This window comes from Eschscholzia californica, unplaced genomic scaffold, assembly GCF_041429995.1.
Source record: "Eschscholzia californica isolate CP2 unplaced genomic scaffold, dmEscCali1.0.p SCAF_1, whole genome shotgun sequence".
NCBI classification, from domain to species: Eukaryota; Viridiplantae; Streptophyta; class Magnoliopsida; order Ranunculales; family Papaveraceae; genus Eschscholzia; species Eschscholzia californica.
The window spans coordinates 13,988,496-13,994,673 of NW_028238198.1; the positions used below are offsets into that span (position 1 = coordinate 13,988,496).

At 34.4% G+C, this 6,178-nt stretch overlaps 1 pseudogene; it reads right to left on the reverse strand.

Moving 5' to 3' along the window:
* Window positions 1-4,068: 4,068 nt before the first annotated feature.
* Window positions 4,069-4,845, reverse strand: LOC147564347 (uncharacterized; annotated as a pseudogene).
* Window positions 4,846-6,178: the final 1,333 nt, after the last annotated feature.

Consider the following 6,178-nt stretch of genomic DNA (forward strand, 5'->3'; position numbering starts at 1 on the left):
TCAACTACGATCTACGTACGTGATATTTAACATTTGATACATCATAGTGTGGTGACAAAAATCAAATAACCAACGATTCCACCTTCTCTAGATCCGAACCTGGGGATCTCCAGGACTTTCTGGAGTTTATGTCAACACCTTGGAACCACTTGGGCTACCAACTATTGACTGTTGGCAATATTGTTGTATTGGTGTAATATCAACTTTTAAACCAGACAAACACTAAGGTTTGCCGCTATATTACCAACTGGACTACCAGTTTTAAACAATTAATTTTTTATTTGATGTACAAATAGTCATGAATTTTTTTTTCGAAGTAAGTCAAATATTGACTCTCTAAACAAAAAAAAAAGTCAGATATTGACTACTACAACATACAGAATTTATATAGTACCAAAATTAGTTTTTATAGATTATGTTTAAATAAGTAAAAATGTTGATTTAGGTGGCCAAAACAAAGATGTGAAATCATTATTTTAAAGAGAAATGTTACATTTACAACAAAAAAATCTGGAAAAAAACATCCAGATCTATGTGGCAACCTTGAAAATTAGATTACATTTAGGTTGTGTTCGATAGCAACTTTTTTAGGAAAAAAGAAATTTTTTTTTTAAAATCTAAGCTTTTCATGCGTTTGATTGACAATAAGAGGGAGACAGAAAAATCAGATTTTCATAGATTATGTTTAAATAAGTAAAAATGTTGATTTTCGTGACTTTGTTTTTCTTTTTTTTTTCTCCAAAAATGGAAAAAATGTTGACCCACCTTTTGTGGGAGAAAATTTTCTTCCCTTGTGCAACCCGTAAAATCAGAAAATATTCAAAAGAAATGTACCTGGTACTACATCTATTTCATGATGACTCTACTCCCACCATGATCACATATCTCTCTCACTCTCTAAAACTCTAAAACTCTCTCTCAAGCCAAAGTTAAGAAGTCTTACTGTCATGAAATCTATCTTGTAATACACGTATATATATCTTGTTTTTGTCCCTCTAAAATTGAGATGACTTGACATTCAAACTCCAACCATCATGTGTAAAATTTGTCAACTATATTACAACAAGCAAACCATTCACCTCAGAGTCCCAGAATCCCATTTTGATTCAATTTTTCTCTCTAAATTAAAAAATTGATACCAACCGTCTTGAAAAAATTGATTCACTTGTTTTTTATTCACTTCAAGTAAACCCACAAAGGAACACATGCTTAAGAAGGAATTAATGGAAAATTTCATACACAAGGGAGTTATAGATAGGGTCCATGGGCATATAGACCAAAAAAATGTTCAAAAAAGGTTTAGGGTCCAATCTTCCCAAAAAATGGATGTTTAGTCCTTTTGCACTTGAGACTAAAAACCCTTGCTATATATGATTTTATTCCTTCCGTGCTCCATTCAATTTTCGCGGGATTTAAAATGTGGGGTCTGACTGAAAATTGAAACGTCCTATTATGTACCGTGATTTGGGGATAAAATTAGGAGAACGGATATAATTGAATCTAAACTTTCTCTCTCATCCATAAACCGGTTAGAAACAAAATCGAAACTTTCCCAAAACCAATCGTTTCCAAAAACCCTAACTAAATCTTCGAAACGCCATTACTAGAAACTAATCAAACATTGAAAAGACGGAAATCAAATTTGGGCGTGATTTGGGGGATTTATTATCAAAAAACTGATAGAAACAAATCATAATTTCTCTCTCCTCTAAACAGATTTGGAAATCAAATTTTCTCTTTCCTATTACCCAAATCGATCAGAAACTAAAATCCTAACCAAAACGAAACGCCATCACCACGGATATTTCCAAATCAATTTTCTCTCTCTTCTTTACAGATTTGGAAACCAAATTAATTTTCTCTATCTTACTATGTAATTTTTTTTCGATTCAAATCAATTTTCTCTCACTTAACTTTCAGATTTGGAAAGAGTATATTTTCTAGGATCAATTTAGTGTGATTTGGGGGTTAATATACAAAACGTATATATCACTTTCTCTTACTTAATTTTTAGATTTGGAAATAGTATATTTTTCTAAGAACATTACAACAACATTTATTTTCGGTTTTATTCATACATAAATACACATCGAATACAAATTATGAAACAAATACGTAAATTATGTTTTATTTATGACGAGAAAAACCATCATTTGTCATGTATACAACGTAATTTATCAATTGTATGTGTGTCATGTTCAATAAATTACACATAATTTCTTTTACATTACACATCTGTTACAAAAAAAAAACGTACAAAATCTTCTCTGGTTAAAAAATGGGTTATTTCCCTAATGGCCCCCTACTTTGTGACCAGCTTCCCGCCTGGCCCCCTACTTTACGAAAAATACCCATATGGCCCCCTTCCGTTATAACACCGTTACTCTCTCTCTTCCATTTCTTTTCTCTCTCCTCCAACATGTTTTCTCTCTCTGCCACCTCGTTAAAACCAGCCAACTCATCATCTTCTCCGGGAAGGTCGCCGGCCGACCAATTTTCCGGCCGGCGACCTTCAAACCTAAAAAAAAAAAAAATATTTTTTTATTTCATCTCTCCTCTCTCTCTCTCAAAAAAAAAATTTTTTTTTTTTTACTTCCTCTCTCTCTCTCTCTCTAAACTCCGGCGAAGGGGAGTTACCCTTCGCCGGAGTTCGGGAGACCTTAAAGGTCTGCCGGAACAGACCATGAAGGTCTGTTCCGGCAGACCTTTAAGGTCTGCCCGAGCAGACCTTCATGGTCTGCTCGAACAGACCATGAAGGTCTGTTCCGGCAGATCTGGAAGGTCTGCCGGAACAGACCTTCAAGGTCTGCTCGAGCAGACCTTTGAGATCTGCTCGAGCAGATCTGGAAGGTCTGCTCGAGCATACCTTTGAGGTCTGCCCGAGCAGACCTTGAAGGTCTGTTCCGGCAGACCTTCCAGATCTGCCGGAACAGACCTTCATGGTCTGTTCGAGCAGACCATGAAGGTCTGCTCGGGCAGACCTCCGAGCAGACCTTAAAGGTCTGCCGGAGCAGACCTTAAAGGTCTGCCGGAACAGACCATGAAGGTCTGTTCTGGCAGACCTTTAAGGTCTCCCGAACTCCGGCGAAGGGTAACCCCCTTCGCCGGAGTTTAGAGAGAGAGAGGAAGTCAAAAAAAAAAATTTTTTTTTTTGAGAGAGAGAGGAGAGATGAAATAAAAAAATAATTTTTTTTTTTTTTTAGGTTTAGAGGTCGCCGACCGGAAAATTGGTCGGCCGACGACCTTCCCGGAGAAGATGATGAGTTGGCTGGTTTTAACGAGGTGGCAGAGAGAGAAAACATGTTGGAGGAGAGAGAAAAGAAATGGAAGAGAGATAGAGTAACGGTGTTATAACGGAAGGGGGCCATATGGGTATTTTTCGTAAAGTAGGGGGCCAGGCGGGAAGCTGGTCACAAAGTAGGGGGCCATTAGGGAAATAACCCTTAAAAAATAGTGTCCATCCATGTACTCTCCATTTGTAGTCTTGAGCAGGGCAAACAACAGTTACACTATATTTTCGAAGAACATATCGAAATGCTTTGGCACCACTAGAAAACAACTGACCAACTTCAGTAAATATTTTATCTCAACCATCAGATTTTAGTTTTGTGGTCTTACTTCGATTGGATGATTATGTAGGAAATTCCACAAGTAACAGCAAAACTACAAAAAGAAAACATATACATTTGTCAATAAAACATACCCCCTCTATCTCAAATTAAGAGACCCAGTTTCCCTTTTGGTTTGTCTCAAAATAAGAGACTCATTTCCCTTTTTATCATATAAAATTCATTAAATTTCCAACATTACCCTTTATCTCTATATTACACATTTGTGCTCAAATATTTATTGGCCAACAACCAAAAAGGTAACTAAATCAAAATTACTTAACTAAGAATACTTACTTAATTTTTTTTTTACTACGAATATTTTATTCTTTAATTTTATTCGATTAATACATACACGAATTAAAAAGAAACAAACAAATCAAATTAAAAGACAATAACATCAATTGTTTAAAAATTGACTAACAATACGTGGAAGTAAGAACTTTGTCAGGCCATTGTTTCAAACTTGATTCTGCAGAAATTCTAAGACATTATCTAGTAAAACACGGTCACATTCAAGTTGAGAAGGAAGATTTCCATTGTTTTCTAATTGTCCTTTACTCATGTGTGGGATCTTATAGTTATTGCCCCCGTGCACTTTCATTATTTTGATCATACATTGTTGTATAGTTAGAAAATTACGATTGAGGATCTTTGACGGTAAGTTGTTGAATGACTTCTCCACTGCATAAATCAACTCATCAATGTTCTTGGGTCCTTCTTGATGTTGTAATGACTGAATAGCTCGAAAAAAATCCTAGATCTAAGACGTTCAAATCCGGACTATTTGGTGTTTGGCAACCCAATTGAATATCAAGTCCAATGTTTGAGACGACTTGGCGAAACTCAATATTATTTGGGCTAATGTGAGGTTTTGCATTATCTTGCTGAATATAAAATGTATCCGAGAGACTATCAAGCGGCCATTTTTCTTTTATTGTCGGCAAAATTTTTTCGATCAAGAAAGATCGAGTAACATCTTTATTTACAGATGTTATTGGTTTCGTCTCTAAAGTACCGGCAACACGATTTTTACTGTTTTTCTTTGCCGGCTCTTTACATACCAATAGAAAAAACCCAATTTTTCCTGAAAATATTTCATTACCTTCGAAATAGTTTTTGGTCTACCAACAGCTGCAATAAACATAACCTTACTAATAAACCGTTTACTTTGACAAGTACGATGCGGTTCTTCTTCTCCGGGGTGGAGGTAGTATTTTTTAGTTTCTTTGGTCATGTAAAACCATCTCATCAATATGGATATAGTTGTACATATTGCGAAAAACTGGATTGGTAGTAAGATTATTTGGATCAAGCATCGACAAACAAAACTGAAGTCGTGTTTTCATTTGTCAAATACGGTTTTATAGCGTTTGAGTGTGGTACAAGCATACCTTCTTTTATTCGTCTATGAAGTGTATCTTTCGAAACATGCAAATCATTTGACATGGAATGAATATTTGTGCGCCGTTGTGGACGAAGCTCTTTAATTTTAGCGAGATCAATTTGAATTCTTTTTCGACCAACACACCTAGAAAATTGGTGAGATACGTCAACAATTTCTCCTCTAGTGATGTTTTCTTGAGCACGATTCCAAATTCGATGTATGGTTTTTCTATCGCGCGAAAATAAAGTTGTCGTTTCACTAAATGTACCTTTCCTTAGTTTGCCATTATCGCTTCTTATCCAGCGGTCATCTAGAATATTTTGACGTTCTTGATTTGAAACTTTTTTCTTAGAACCAAAGTTAGAGGGATTCAAGTGGAAATCGGACATCGAGAACTAAAGAGATTTAGAAAGTATGGACTTGAATTTCTAGTTTGGTAAACAAAAAATTACTCTAGCTAAAGGGTACACTGTGTATGAAGATGAAAGTCATGACATATATAGAGCTCAAATTTTTGTATTCTTTGTCTAAATCAAGTTTTGGCGGCATACTTTTTGATTGATTAAATCTAATTTTACTCTCATAAACAAAATTTAAATTTCAACCAAATTTTACCTCCAAAAAATTTAAATTTAAGTTGGATCTAAATTTACCTCCAAAAAAGTTTCAAGTTTCAACAATTTTTTTGTGAAAATATTTATGTCAATGGAGGAATTCTATAGAAATCTATTTGTATTTGCTTGATTATTGGTAACAATTTAACTTGGAAGAAAAAATACCATCCAATTTATAAGAAAAATACCATCTAATATTTGGAACAATTTATATTGTTACCCAAAATAATTTGACCATTAAATTGAAATCCAATTTTCCTCCACTTATTTTTGGTAAAGAAATTCATTTTAGATTTAGTCTAAAAAAAAGAATAACACAAATCTGAACATTAAATGAGGGTATAAGTGAAAGAAAAAATACGTGAAATTTTGAAGGATTTTAGGTCTGGGTCTCTTAATTTGAGAAGGAGGGAGTATAATTTACTTGAAACGACATGTATAATGGAATAAATTATGCATACTGTATGTTAAATTTCATAGTGTGTTAGGAGACAAACAGAACTTTAGTTTGAATCACAAGTCACTGTTGTGCGAAAAAATATGTATAATGTGCAATAAATTACATATAA